Source organism: Rhipicephalus microplus, chromosome 3 (assembly GCF_043290135.1).
Source record: "Rhipicephalus microplus isolate Deutch F79 chromosome 3, USDA_Rmic, whole genome shotgun sequence".
Classification (NCBI taxonomy): domain Eukaryota; kingdom Metazoa; phylum Arthropoda; class Arachnida; order Ixodida; family Ixodidae; genus Rhipicephalus; species Rhipicephalus microplus.
In genome coordinates, this window is record NC_134702.1 from 169880296 (window position 1) to 169895148 (window position 14853).

Consider the following 14853-nt stretch of genomic DNA (forward strand, 5'->3'; position numbering starts at 1 on the left):
CATATCCTCAAACGCAGGTTCCCCTGCTGCAGTGGTGTAACCAGTGGCAAGAAGTGGTGGCAGTGCTCGTTAGACTTCCGCGTACTGACGTGATTGTGGTTTCAGTTTACGTGCGTCCGTATAGTGGCAGCGCTCCCCGACTGCGTTTGGGGTGGCTGGCTCACCTGCGTCAAACCTATCCTGGGTGCCCAGTACTAGTTGGGGGAGACTTCAATGCACCTCATCAGTCGTGGGGCTACCCTTCTTCCAGTGCTAGAGGCAACATCGTGCTAGACACATTTACAGACGCGCACTTTGTCCTTCTGAATGCCCCGGCTACTTCTACACGTCGGTGGGATCATCCCTGTGCTCCACCTTATGCGCCCGATCTCTCGTGGTGGTTGGGCATGTGTGACGTTTCGTGGGACCTAGAACCAGACTGCTGGGGGAGTGATCACCATCCGTTGAAAATTGGTTTGGCCGCGTATAACCAGCGCCGCCTCCGACGTCGATGCTACACAACCAACTGGGACTTATTCCGCAATGAACTGAACGACTCGATTGCTGATACATCGTCTGATCCATTGCAGGTGTTAACCAGAGCTGTACAAGCCGCCACGCAGTCAAGCTGGGTAGAGGAGAACCGACCACATCCAAATTTACATCTTCTGCGTCTGTGGGCAGCACGCCGTCGTGCAGAGCTGGCCTTAAACCGAGATCCGGCAGCCGCTGAGCTTCGTGATAACCTCAACAGACTCACCGCTGCGGCGCGTCGCTGCGAGAAGCGTCTCGCCCGCGAACGGTGGATGGACTGGTGTGCGTCACTCGGTCCATCGTCTTCAACCGCCTCAATATGGCGAACGTTCCGGAGTATGGAACTAGGCACCCGTACGCCGGACCCAGCGGCCAGTGCGTGTCTGTCTTCTGGATGCACGCCAAGCCAGTTCGCTCCAGAAATAGTTAAGGCTTTCTTCCCGGCCTACAACCTGGCCCCACCACAATTCGACTGTCCGTGTAACCTGCCTCCGGAGGTTGGCGTGACTCCCAGTCCGTCGGACATCGAAGGCATGCAAGCGCCATACACGATGGCGGAGCTCCAGGCAGCAATTGACCAGGCAAAAGTACGCAAGGCACCAGGACCAGATGGGATCTCCTATGAAGTGTTCAAGAACATGGATGGCCCTGCACTGCAGTGGCTGCTGGACACGCTTAACGCAGTCTGGACGACCGGAGGGCTGCCTGAATCGTGGAAGCATGCCGAAGTTGTGCCGATACCTAAGCCGGGAAAGCACCCGAACAGCCTCTCTAATCTTCGGCCGATTGCTCTAACGTGTACGTTGTGCAAGCTTCTTGAACGCATGTTGGCGTCGCGCATCTCCTGGTGGCTGGAAAAGCACGCCTGGTACCATCCGGCCCAGATTGGCTTTCGACCGCACCTGGGCACGGAAGATGGCCTAGATCATTTGACGTCCATGGTGCTTGTGGGAAGAAGATCAAGCAGCATTCGAACCCTTCTCGCCATGGACGTTCATAAGGCCTACGACAACGTCAGCCACTCTGCGATCAATCACATAATGCAATGGCTTCAACTTCCGCCTCGCGTCTGCAACTTTGTGGAGTCTTTTCTGGCACACCGTACCTTCTGCATCAGAGTAGGCAAGGAACGAACCGGACACTTTGTAATGAAGCGGGGTGTACCGCAGGGCTCGGTTCTAGCCCCGATACTCTTCAATATTGCCCTGTTGCCCCTCGCGTGGCAACTAGCACGCATTCCAGATGCCTTCTTCCTCCTGTATGCCGATGATTTGACTGTGTGGACACTACATCCAGACCTTCAACGCCAGCAGGAGGCACTCCAGAGTGCTCTCGACAAGGCGTCGGACTGGTGTGCGCGCATAGGACTGACACTATCTGCCACGAAGACTGCATTCATGTCTATCACCAACAGACGAGGTCGCCGTCGCCTCCTGCAGACGCCGATATGTTTGAGCCTAAATGGCCATACCCTCACCCCTGTATCCACTATACGTGTGCTCGGGGTCGAATTGGACGCATCTGGCTCTGCGAATGCGTGGGTTCGCTCTGCTCGCCGGAAGAGTGCTAATACCCTCCATCTCATTCGTCGCATCTCTCAAAAGACGGGGGGTGCCTGTTCTCGAATGGCCCGTATCTTGGTGCGATCAATCCTACAACCTCGGCTCGTTTATCAAGCTCAGTTTCAACGACTGACTTTGAGAGACTGGGACTTGCTCGAAACCGCCAACCGAGATTCCATGAGGGCGATTACATGCCTTCCCCGTATGACACCTATCACGACCCTCCAGGCGGAAGCGCAGCTCAACACCATCGACGAAATTGTACACCAGCGTCGAGTCGCTCGCTACCTAAAGAGTCAAGCTGTTCCTGCGGCGGCAGCTCTAGCTCACTACTATGGTTCAACGCTGCCACAGCCTGACGCACCCGTGGCAGAAGTTCCACCATGGCTCAAGGCACAGGCCAGTGACAACCGACCACTGACCCGCCTGCGACAATCCACCCGACAAGCGGCGCAGGAGGGCATCGTCACTACCACCGAGAACTCACTAGCGGTATACGTAGACGCAGCTACCGATAATTGCGTTCTGCACACCAGTCTCGTATGCCCCGCGCAACCTGAAATCCAACATATCTGCTCTTACGTAACAGAGGCACCGTTCCCATCCGTATTAGCGGAGCTCACTGCTATACGGGACGGGTTAACAGTTATGATATCCAAAATGGATTCTTTGTCACACGATAAATTGCTTGTATATACGGACTCCACGCAGGCAGTTCGAGAGCTGCGAAAAGTGACCAGCTCCATCGATATAGCCTCCGATATACACCGACTGATCCACTCATGTGCCTGTCCTGTCCGCGTTCTGTGGACCCGCCGGTCTGCACCGGCTCAAGTGGAAGCAGATGCCGCTTGCCATCCAGCGACTGTTCAACACCCGCTGCCTCTACTTCGTTTGTCCCCGAAGGACAGCTTGCTTGTGCACAAAGAAACCCTCCGGCGCTCCACGCGTGCTCTCATTCCTCCGCGTGGATCTGACCTTCCCGGCGGCTTAACTCGCCGAGAGGAGGTTGCGCTCAGGAGGATTCGTGTGGGCGCCGCCTTGACTCCTGCAATCCGGGCTACATGGACATCTGGTGCACAGCCTCCCCCAACGACGTGCCCATTCTGCGTTGCCCCAGCCACAGAGGCAACGCTTGATCACCTATTGGGAACCTGCCCGGGCCTTCACCAGGCTCGCACTCGCCACCTACGCGGCCTTCACCACCACCCCGGCCGACCACCTGACTTGACGCGCTGGACGCACGGTCCACTGCATCGACAACTCCTGGCCTTCATACAGGAAACAAAACTTTTCCTTTTTATTTAACTGATGCCGTAGGGCATACTAGCGCCAATAAAAAAAAAAAAAAACTAATTGATTATTTTATTGTTTGAACAAGCTGATGAGCACCAAGAAACTCGTTAAATAGTGCCCCAGATGTAACAGGGGTGTAGCTGAGTGGTAGAGCGCTCGCTTTGCATGTGAGAAGTCCCGGGTTCAATCTCCGGCACCTGCAAAGCGCTCTCGACTTTAGCGGTATCTTTTTTATTGCCTGCTGTAATACTACGGCACCACGAGTTACCGGTGCGCATATCATGAAATACATTTCATCGAACAGCGCTGCCATTTTCTTTGACTATAGAGATAAGCGGCTTTCCTCAATGATGAAAAAACTGTATCAGGCAGCAATGACGAGATGATTTTGTTTATTTCAACTATTGAATTATTTTATTGTTAGAACAAGCTGATGAGCACCAAGAAACTCGTTAATGAGTGCTCCAGATGTAAAGGGGGTGTAGCTCAGTGGTAGAGCGCTCGCTTTGCATGTGAGTAGTCCCGGGTTCAGACCCCGGCACCTCGAAAGCGCTCTCGACTTTAGCGGTATCTTTTTTTATTGCCTTTTGTAATACTACGGCACCACGAGTTACCGGTGCGCATATCATTAAATACATTTCATCGAACATCGTTGCCATTTTCTTTGACTATAGAAATATGCAGCTTTCCTCAATGATGAAAAAACTGTATCAGGCAGAATGACGAGATGATTTTGTTTATTTCAACTAATTGATTATCTTATTGTTTGAACAAGCTGATGAGCACCAAGAAACTCGTTAATGAGTGCTCCAAATGTAACGGGGGTGTAGCTCAGTGGTAGAGTGCTCGCTTTGCATGTGAGAAGTCCCGGGTTCAATCCCCGGCACCTCCAAAGCACTCTCAACTTTAGCGGTATCTTTTTTATTGCCTGTTGTAATACTACGGTACCACGAGTTACCGGTGCGCATATCATGAAATACATTTCATCGAACAGCGCTGCCATTTTCTTTGACTATAGAGATAAGCGGCTTTTCTCAATGATGAAAAAACTGTATCAGGCAGCAATGACGAGATTATTTTGTTTATTTCAACTATTGAATGATTTTATTGTTAGGAGAAGCTGATGAGCACCAAGAAACTCGTTAATGAGTGCTCCCGGTGTAACGGGGGTGTAGCTCCGTGGTAGAGCGCTCGCTTTGCATGTGAGTAGTCCCGGGTTCAGACCCCGGCACCTCGAAAGCGCTCTCGACTTTAGCGGTATCTTTTTTTATTGCCTGTTGTAATACTACGGCACCACGAGTTACCGGTGCGCATATCATGAAATACATTTCATCGAACAGCGCTGCCATTTTCTTTGACTATAGAGATAAGCGGCTTTTCTCAATGATGAAAAAACTGTATCAGGCAGCAATGACGAGATTATTTTGTTTATTTCAACTATTGAATGATTTTATTGTTAGGAGAAGCTGATGAGCACCAAGAAACTCGTTAATGAGTGCTCCAGATATAACGGGGGTGTAGCTCAGTGGTAGAGCGCTCGCATTGCATGTGAGTAGTCCCGGGTTCAGACCCCGGCACCACGAAAGCGCTCTCGACGTTAGCGGTATCTTTTTTATTGCCTGTTGTAATACTACGGCACCACGAGTTACCGGTGCGCATATCATGAAATACATTTCATCGAACAGCGCTGCCATTTTCTATGACTTTAGAGATAAGTGGCTTTTCTCAATGATGAAAAAACTGTATCAGGCAGCAATGACGAGATTATTTTGTTTATTTCAACTATTGAATGATTTTATTGTTAGGAGAAGCTGATGAGCACCAAGAAACTCGTTAATGAGTGCTCCAGATGTAACGGGGGTGTAGCTCAGTGGTAGAGCGCTCGCTTTGCATGTGAGTAGTCCCGGGTTCAGACCCCGGCACCACGAAAGCGCTCTCGACTTTAGCGGTATCTTTTTTTATTGCCTGTTGTAATACTACGGCACCACGAGTTACCGATGCGCATATCATGAAATACATTTCATCGAAAAGCACTGCCAATTTCTTTGACTATAGAAATATGCAGCTTTCCTCAATGATGAAAAAACTGTATCAGGCAGCAATGACGAGACATTTTGTTTATTTCAACTATTGAATTATTTTATTGTTAGAACAAGCTGATGAGCACCAAGAAACTCGTTAATGAGTGCTCCAGATGTAACGGGGGTGTAGCTCAGTGGTAGAGCGCTCGCTTCGCATGTCAGAAATCCCGGGTTCAATCCCCGGCACCTCCAACGCACTCTCGACTTTAGCGATAACTTTTTTTATTGCCTGTTGTAATACTACGGCAACACGAGTTTCCGGTGCGCATCTCATGAAATACATTTCATCGAACAGCGCTGCCATTTTCTTTGACTATAGAAATATGCAGCTTTTCTCAATGATGAAAAAACTGTATCAGGTAGCAATGACGAGATGATTTTGTTTATTTCAACTATTGAATTATTTTATTGTTAGAACAAGCTGATGAGCACCAAGAAACTCGTTAATTAGTGCTCCAGATGTAACGGGGGTGTAGCTCAGTGGTAGAGCGCTCGCTTTGCATGTGAGAAGTCTCGGGTTGAATCTCCGGCACCTCCAAAGCGCTCTCGACATTAGCGGGATCTTTTTTTATTGCCTGTTGTAATACTACGGCACCACGAGTTACCGATGCGCATATCATGAAATACATTTCATCGAAAAGCGCTGCCAATTTCTTTGACTATAGAAATATGCAGCTTTCCTCAATGATGAAAAAACTGTATCAGGCAGCAATGACGAGACATTTTGTTTATTTCAACTATTGAATTATTTTATTGTTAGAACAAGCTGATGAGCACCAAGAAACTCGTTAATTAGTGCTCCAGATGTAACGGGGGTGTAGCTCAGTGGTAGAGCGCTCGCTTTGCATGTGAGAAGTCTCGGGTTGAATCCCCGGCACCTCCAAAGCGCTCTCGACATTAGCGGGATCTTTTTTTATTGCCTGTTTAATACTACGGCACCACGAGTCACCGGTACGCATATTGCCACGAGGAATTGTTAAGGCGCAGTACAACGCAGACGTTGTTAAAAGAGGAACGCTGACGGCATCGCTACGACTCATGAAGCCCGCCGGAAGGCACGAGCCGGCCCAGCCTGTGCACGAGCTGCTACCGAGCAGCGGAAAAGAAGAGAAGAAGAGGACGACGAGCGTTCGCTGCTTTCTCCCAGCTACTGTGTAGTTCTTTTGGCTTTGGGCACAAGTTCGCCCTTATTAAACCTTGTAAATAGGACGTCCCGGTTGTGAGGTTGTTATATCCGTTACATTTTCTGGTGGAGGTGCGGGGTACATGATTCCGAGCCCCACGCAAGAGCGAAGTCCAAGCACTGACCAGCCGCAACCAGTGGAGCTTACACCGGTGCACCAACGAGTCAGCCGCCGTATCCGAGGAGAGTTGCCAGAATTTGGGCCACTCCCTTCTGTATCAAGGGCATCGGTGACGGAGACAAGCGCCGCCACCACCATGACGAGCCAAGTTACGCCGGCACAACTCATCGTAAGCCAACCGGTCATCCCAAAGGTGTTTCATGGTGACCCATACGAGGACGCCGAAGACTGGTTAGAGCATTTCGAGAGAGTGGGAAATCTAAATCAGTGGAACGAGGAAGGCAAGCTGCGTAACGTCTACATTGCGTTGGAAGACTCTGCACGAGTGTGGTACGAAAACCACGAGGCATCTCTGACGTCGTGGCAAGAGTTTCGGCGGCAGCTACTGAGTACGTTCGCCAACAGTGATCGCCGGGAAAAGGCGGAAGCAGCTCTCCGCACACGGATTCAACGAACGAACGAAACTGTCGCGATGTACATCGAAGACATGTCCCGCCTTTTCAAGCGAGCTGATCCTGGCATGACGGAAGACAAGAAAGTGCGCCACCTCATGCACGGGGTAAAGCAAGAATTGTTCGCGGGACTCATCCGCAATCCGCCCCGTACTGTTGCTGAGTTTCGGTCGGAAGCAACAACCATCGAAACGACGCTTCAGCAGAGAGCCCGACAGTACAACCGCGACGTAGCCGGTGCATCCGCAGGAGTCTACTCAGCAGGCGTCGTGGATAATCTTGACACATTGCGCGAGCTCGTCCGGTCTGTTGTCAGGGAAGAATTAAGGAAACTGCAGTCACCTGATGTCACCCCCGAGCTGTCTCTTGCTGAAGTTGTCCGAGACGAAATTCGACAGGCCATGCGGGAGCCGCGGAGTGATGTGCCGGCGACACGACGGGCGGTAACGTACTCCGAGGTGCTCAGGCGACCTACTCTGCACTGTTCGCCGATCGAGACACCAACTACTTATGTGCAGACAATGCGCAGCCCGCCTGAAATCGTAGAGGCAACACGCACTCCACCTCGTGCGAGAGAGATGATGCCACGGAAGAGCGATGTGTGGCGAGATGCCACACGTAGGCCCTTGTGTTTCCACTGTGGAGAGGCTGGCCACCTGTACCGATTCTGCCGATATCGTCAAGCTGGTCTTAGGGGATTCGCCATCAATGCACCGTGTCCGCGAAACGGCGAAAGACCTTCCGAGATTGAAGAATACCTATGCTCACGTCGGGAATTTGACCCGCCTCGTCGTCATCAACCACGCTCACCATCCCCTATGCGCTACCGCTCGTCTAGCCCACGTCCCTTCCCAAGCACGTCTAGGCAGCGTTCGCCTAGCCCAAATCCGGGAAACTGAAGAGGGCGACCTGTGGAGGCGAGGCCGCTGGCGACTTGGGATGTGAAGATCCTCCACTGCGGTACGAGCCTGATAACGACGACTGTTTCCAGGTAAAGGAGTGCAGTACAGAGAAAATTACTTCAGACTTGCCGTTGGTGATTGACGGACTAGAGCTCAATGCTTTGATCGATACTGGTGCGGATTATTCTGTGATAAGTTACGAATTAGCGAAGCGACTCAAGAAAGTTCTGACCGAATGGGGTGGACCTCAAGTACGTACTGCAGGTGGTCACCTCATAACCCCTTCCGGCCGATGTACCGCAAGGGTCATGATACGGGGCTTCACTTACGTCGGTGACTTTGTCGTCCTGCCTGTGTGCTCGAGGGAAGTGATACTGGGAATGGATTTCCTACAAGCTAATGGTGCGATTATCAATTTACAGAGGTCGAGCGTGTCCTTTTCGACGGAGCAAGCTTTAAAGGTAGCACGATCAGATGAACGATGTACCACTCCACTGCGCGTCGTCGACGATGATGTGACTGTACCGCCACGGAGCAGTATAATGGTTCTCGTGCATAATGATGCATTCAGCGACTACGAGGGTGTGGCGGAGAGCAACGTGGATGTTTTCTTGAAAAGAGGCGTTTGTGTGGCACGAGGGATTATCCAGCTGCGAAACGGGTGCACAGACATCCTCTTGACGAATTTCGGTAACGAATTCCAGCACATCGCAAAAGGGACGGCAATAGCGTTTCTTCATGAGTTCTGTGAAGTGACAGAAATATGCAGTCTTGAAACGACGTCACCGAATGTGAAACTTCCATCTGATGCCTGCGACACAATATACGTAAATCCTAATCTTTCAGAGATTCAACGTCAACAGCTATACGACCTCGTGCGGGAATTTGGCAGCTGTTTCTCCAACAGTTCAAAGGTACGGCGCACGAGCATTACAAAACACAGGATCATAACGGACGAGACAACCAGGCCGGTATGCCAGCACCCGTATCGTGTTTCCCCTAAGGAAAGGGAAGTCATCAAGAACCAGGTACGAGAAATGCTTGAAGATGATGTTATCCAGCCTTCTAACAGCCCGTGGTCATCTCCCGTGGTGCTTGTCAAGAAGAAGGATAACACGCTACGGTTTTGTGTCGACTACAGGAAACTGAATGCTGTGACTAAACGGGATGTATATCCCCTTCCACGCATCGACGACACGTTAGATCGACTTCGGTGTGCCAAGTTCTTCTCATCACTAGATCTGAAAAGTGGATACTGGCAGATCGAGGTTGATGAACGTGATCGCGAAAAGACTGCTTTTGTTACCCCGGACGGACTTTACGAATTTAAGGCTCTCCCGTTTGGTCTCTGTTGTGCGCCGGCAACGTTCCAACGCATGATGGACACTGTGCTTTCCGGATTGAAGTGGCAGTGTTGCCTAGTGTACCTAGACGACGTGGTCATCTTCGCGGCTACATTTGAGGAGCACATCAAGCGCCTTCGGTCAGTGTTAGAGGCAATCCGTTCGGCAGATTTGACAATCAAGCCAGAGAAGTGCCGATTAGCTTTCGAAGAGCTTCGTTTTCTTGGGCATGTCGTCAGCGCCCAAGGTGTTCGCCCTGATCCTGATAAGACGGCCGCCGTCGCAAGGTTTCCGGTGCCAACAGACAAAAAGTCAGTACGGAGATTTCTAGGTCTATGTGCGTACTATAGACGATTTGTGAGAAATTTTTCAAAGATCGCAGAACCCTTAACGAGACTTACGAGAGAAGATGTGCCTTTCCAGTGGCAAAACGAGCAACAAAGCGCCTTCAACGAATTGAGAAAGAGGTTAGAAAACCCCCCGATTCTTTCTCACTTTGATGAGACAGCCGACACGGAAATACACACAGATGCCAGTAACATCGGCCTTGGATGCGTTCTAATACAGTGGCAGAAAGGTGAAGAAAAAGTGATAGCTTATGCCAGTCGGACTCTAACAAAAGCAGAGACAAACTATTCGGCCACGGAAAAAGAATGCCTTGCCGTCGTCTGGGCCATCAGTAAATTTCGGCCGTACCTATATGGTAGACCATTCAAGGCAGTCAGCGATCACCATGCGCTTTGCTGGATGGCGAACATAAAGGAACCATCTGGACGACTAGCAAGGTGGAGCCTCAGACTGCAAGAATACGATATAACCGTCGTATACCGATCTGGCAAAAAACATACCGATGCCGACTGTTTGTCACGGGCTCCTACAGACACACCACTATCAGAAGAAGACGACTTTCCGTTCGTAGGAATTGTCGAGACCACTCAAATAGCCGAACTCCAACGTACAGACAAAGAATTACTCCCGCTTATCGAACACCTGCAAGGAATTGACGTACAAGTACCCCGTATATTTTCTCGAAGCCTCGCATTGTTCTGCCTCCGAGGAAACGTTCTCTACAAGAGAAACTTCAAGCCCAACCGCGAAAAGTTCCTGCTTGTCGTTCCAGCAACTATGCGACAAGAAATACTTCGAGCGTGTCACGATGAGCCCACATCTGGACATTTGGGTGTGACGCGAACGCTTGCAAGGATCAGTCTCCATTATTATTGGCCCAAGCTACTAACTTCAGTGCAACACTACGTCAAAACATGCCGCGAGTGCCAAAGACGAAAAACACCACGTTCTAAACCAGCGGGTCTTCTACAACCTATAGATCCACCGAAAGCGCCTTTCCGCCAAGTTGGAATGGACCTCCTTGGACCCTTCCCGACATCTTTACTCGGCAAGAAATGGATCGTTGTGGCCACTGATTATTTAACTAGATACGCCGAAACAGACTCTTTGGAACGAGGAACGGCAGCAGAAGTGGCCCAATTCTTCGTACACAAAATAGTCCTGCGACATGGCGCTCCAACGGTTGTAATCACCGATCGCGGAACGGCTTTCACGGCGCAACTTTTGAAGTGCCTGCTCAACATGACTCACACTGTTCATAGGAAAACCACTGCATATCATCCTCAATGCAACGGCCTGACCGAACGCCTTAACAGAACTTTAGCGGACATGATATCCATGTATGTGGATGTCGAGCACAAAAAGTGGGACGAAATTTTACCATACGTCACTTTCGCCTACAATACGGCTGTGCAAGAGACCACCAAAATCACCCCATTTGAACTAGTTTACGGTCGTGCTGTTACCACAACACTGGATGCTATGTTACCAATAGACCAAGATGACTACCCCCCCGATCTTGACGACTTTCTACAAAGAGCGGAAGAAGCCCGCCAGTTAGCAAGATACCGAATACGCCACCAACACCGCATCGATGCCGACCGCTACAACCGAGGAAGACTTGACACGCGATATGACGTTGGCGACAAAGTGTGGATATGGACTCCAGTACGACGACGAGGCCTCTCCGAAAAACTCATTTCACGGTATTTTGGCCCCTACGAGATCGTACAGCGACACAATGACCTCGTCTACGAAGTCAAGCCTGCAGGCCACCTGCATTCGAGGCGAAGCAATCCCACGGAGCGTGTACACATTGTACGGATGAAACCGTACTACGACCGATTCCAAACCTAGCCACCCCAATACCTTGACGTACTGCAACCTCATTTTTACAAACTTGCACACACAAAAAAAAAAAAAAACAGCCTCATCGCAAGCATCGGGGCGATGCCGCTTGAGAGGGGGGATAATGCCACGAGGAATTGTTAAGGCGCAGTACAACGCAGACGTTGTTAAAAGAGGAACGCTGACGGCATCGCTATGACTCATGAAGCCCGCCGGAAGGCACGAGCCGGCCCAGCCTGTGCACGAGCTGCTACCGAGCAGCGGAAAAGAAGAGAAGAAGAGGACGACGAGCGTTCGCTGCTTTCTCCCAGCTACTGTGTAGTTCTTTTGGCTTTGGGCACAAGTTCGCCCTTATTAAACCTTGTAAATAGGACGTCCCGGTTGTGAGGTTGTTATATCCGTTACATTATCATGAAATACATTTCATCGAACAGCGCTGCCATTTTCTTTGACTATAGAGATAAGCGGCTTTCCTCAATGATGAGAAAAACTGTATCAGGCAGCAATGACGAGACAATTTTGTTTATTTCGACTAATTGACTATTTTATTGTTTGAACAAGCTGATGAGCACCAAGAAACTCGTTAATTAGTGCCCCAGATGTAACGGGGGTGTAGCTGAGTGGTAGAGCGCTCGCTTTGCATGTGAGAAGTCCCGGGTTCAATCTCCGGCACCTGCAAAGCGCTCTCGACTTTAGTGGTATCTTTTTTATTGCCTGCTGTAATACTACGGCACCACGAGTTACCGGTGCGCATATCATGAAATACATTTCATCGAACAGCGCTGCCATTTTCTTTGACTATAGAGATAAGCGGCTTTTCTCAATGATGAAAAAACTGTATCAGGCAGCAATGACGAGATTATTTTGTTTATTTCAACTATTGAATGATTTTATTGTTAGGAGAAGCTGATGAGCACCAAGAAACTCGTTAATGAGTGCTCCAGATGTAACGGGGGTGTAGCTCAGTGGTAGAGCGCTCGCATTGCATGTGAGTAGTCCCGGGTTCAGACCCCGGCACCACGAAAGCGCTCTCGACTTTAGCGGTATCTTTTTTTATTGCCTGTTGTAATACTACGGCACCACGAGTTACCGATGCGCATATCATGAAATACATTTCATCGAAAAGCGCTGCCAATTTCTTTGACTATAGAAATATGCAGCTTTCCTCAATTATGAAAAAACTGTATCAGGCAGCAATGACGAGACGATTTTGTTTATTTCAACTTATTGATTATTTTATTGTTTTAGCAAGCTGATGATCACCAAGAAACTCGTTAATGAGTGCTCCTAATGTAACGGGGGTGTAGCTCCGTGGTAGAGCGCTCGCTTTGCATGTGAGTAGTCCCGGTTTCAGACCCCGGCACCTCGAAAGCGCTCTCGACTTTAGCGGTATCTTTTTTTATTGCCTGTTGTAATGCTACGGCACCACGAGTTACCGGTGCGCATATCAAGAAATACATTTCATCGAACAGCGCTGCCGTTTTCTTTGACTATAGAGATAAGCGGCTTTTCTCAATGATGAAAAAACTGTATCAGGCAGCAATGACGAGATTATTTTGTTTATTTCAACTATTGAATGATTTTATTGTTAGGAGAAGCTGATGAGCACCAAGAAACTCGTTAATGAGTGCTCCCGATGTAACGGGGGTGTAGCTCCGTGGTAGAGCGCTCGCTTTGCATGTGAGTAGTCCCGGGTTCAGACCCCGGCCCCTCGAAAGCGCTCTCGACTTTAGCGGTATCTTTTTTTATTGCCTGTTGTAATACTACGGCACCACGAGTTACCGGTGCGCATATCATGAAATACATTTCATCGAACAGCGCTGCCATTTTCTTTGACTATAGAGTTAAGCGGCTTTTCTCAATGATGAAAAAACTGTATCAGGCAGCAATGACGAGATTATTTTGTTTATTTCAACTATGGAATGACTTTATTGTTAGGAGAAGCTGATGAGCACCAAGAAACTCGTTAATGAGTGCTCCAGATGTAACGGGGGTGTAGCTCAGTGGTAGAGCGCTCGCATTGCATGTGAGTAGTCCCGGGTTCAGACCCCGGCACCACGAAAGCGCTCTCGACTTTAGCGGTATCTTTTTTTATTGCCTGTTGTAATACTACGGCACCACGAGTTACCGATGCGCATATCATGAAATACATTTCATCGAAAAGCGCTGCCAATTTCTTTGACTATAGAAATATGCAGCTTTCCTCAATTATGAAAAAACTGTATCAGGCAGCAATGACGAGACGATTTTGTTTATTTCAACTTATTGATTATTTTATTGTTTTAACAAGCTGATGATCACCAAGAAACTCGTTAATGAGTGCTCCCAATGTAACGGGGGTGTAGCTCCGTGGTAGAGCGCTCGCTTTGCATGTGAGTAGTCCCGGGTTCAGACCCCGGCACCTCGAAGGCGCTCTCGACTTTAGCGGTATCTTTTTTTATTGCCTGTTGTAATACTACGGCACCACGAGTTACCGGTGCGCATATCAAGAAATACATTTCATCGAACAGCGCTGCCATTTTCTTTGACTATAGAGATAAGCGGCTTTTCTCAATGATGAAAAAACTGTATCAGGCAGCAATGACGAGACGATTTTGTTTATTTCAACTTATTGATTATTTTATTGTTTTAACAAGCTGATGAGCACCAAGAAACTCGTTAATGAGTGCTCCAGATGTAACGGGGGTGTAGCTCAGTGGTAGAGCGCTCGCATTGCATGTGAGTAGTCCCGGGTTCAGACCCCGGCACCACGAAAGCGCTCTCGACTTTAGCGGTATCTTTTTTTATTGCCTGTTGTAATACTACGGCACCACGAGTTACCGATGCGCATATCATGAAATACATTTCATCGAAAAGCGCTGCCAATTTCTTTGATTATAGAAATATGCAGCTTTCCTCAATGATGAAAAAACTGTATCAGGCAGCAATGACGAGACGATTTTGTTTATTTCAACTAATTGATTATTTTATTGTTTTAACAAGCTGATGAGCACCAAGAAGCTCGTTAATGAGTGCTCCAGATGTAAAGGGGGTGTAGCTCAGTGGTAGAGCGCTTGCTTTGCATGTGAGAAGTCCCGGGTTGAATCCCCGGCACCTCCAAAGCGCTCTCGACATTAGCGGGATCTTTTTTTATTGCCTGTTGTAATACTACGGCCCCACGAGTCACCGGTACGCATATCATGAAATACATTTCATCGAACAGCG

The 14853-nt window shown here is 49.2% G+C and overlaps 5 non-coding genes across 5 annotated transcripts; all 5 read left to right on the forward strand.

Moving 5' to 3' along the window:
* The first annotated feature begins 3846 nt into the window (after nt 1-3846).
* Nucleotides 3847-3918, forward strand: TRNAA-UGC (transfer RNA alanine (anticodon UGC)). The gene has a single exon. It is a non-coding gene; the product is annotated as a tRNA-Ala (tRNA).
* Nucleotides 3919-4191: 273 nt separating this feature from the next.
* On the forward strand, nt 4192-4263 carry TRNAA-UGC (transfer RNA alanine (anticodon UGC)). Its single transcript has one exon. It is a non-coding gene; the product is annotated as a tRNA-Ala (tRNA).
* A 1309-nt stretch (nt 4264-5572) lies between these two features.
* TRNAA-CGC (transfer RNA alanine (anticodon CGC)) lies at nt 5573-5644 on the forward strand. The gene has a single exon. It is a non-coding gene; the product is annotated as a tRNA-Ala (tRNA).
* Nucleotides 5645-6263: 619 nt separating this feature from the next.
* On the forward strand, nt 6264-6335 carry TRNAA-UGC (transfer RNA alanine (anticodon UGC)). Its single transcript has one exon. It is a non-coding gene; the product is annotated as a tRNA-Ala (tRNA).
* An 8341-nt stretch (nt 6336-14676) lies between these two features.
* TRNAA-UGC (transfer RNA alanine (anticodon UGC)) lies at nt 14677-14748 on the forward strand. Its single transcript has one exon. It is a non-coding gene; the product is annotated as a tRNA-Ala (tRNA).
* The last annotated feature ends 105 nt before the right edge of the window (nt 14749-14853 follow it).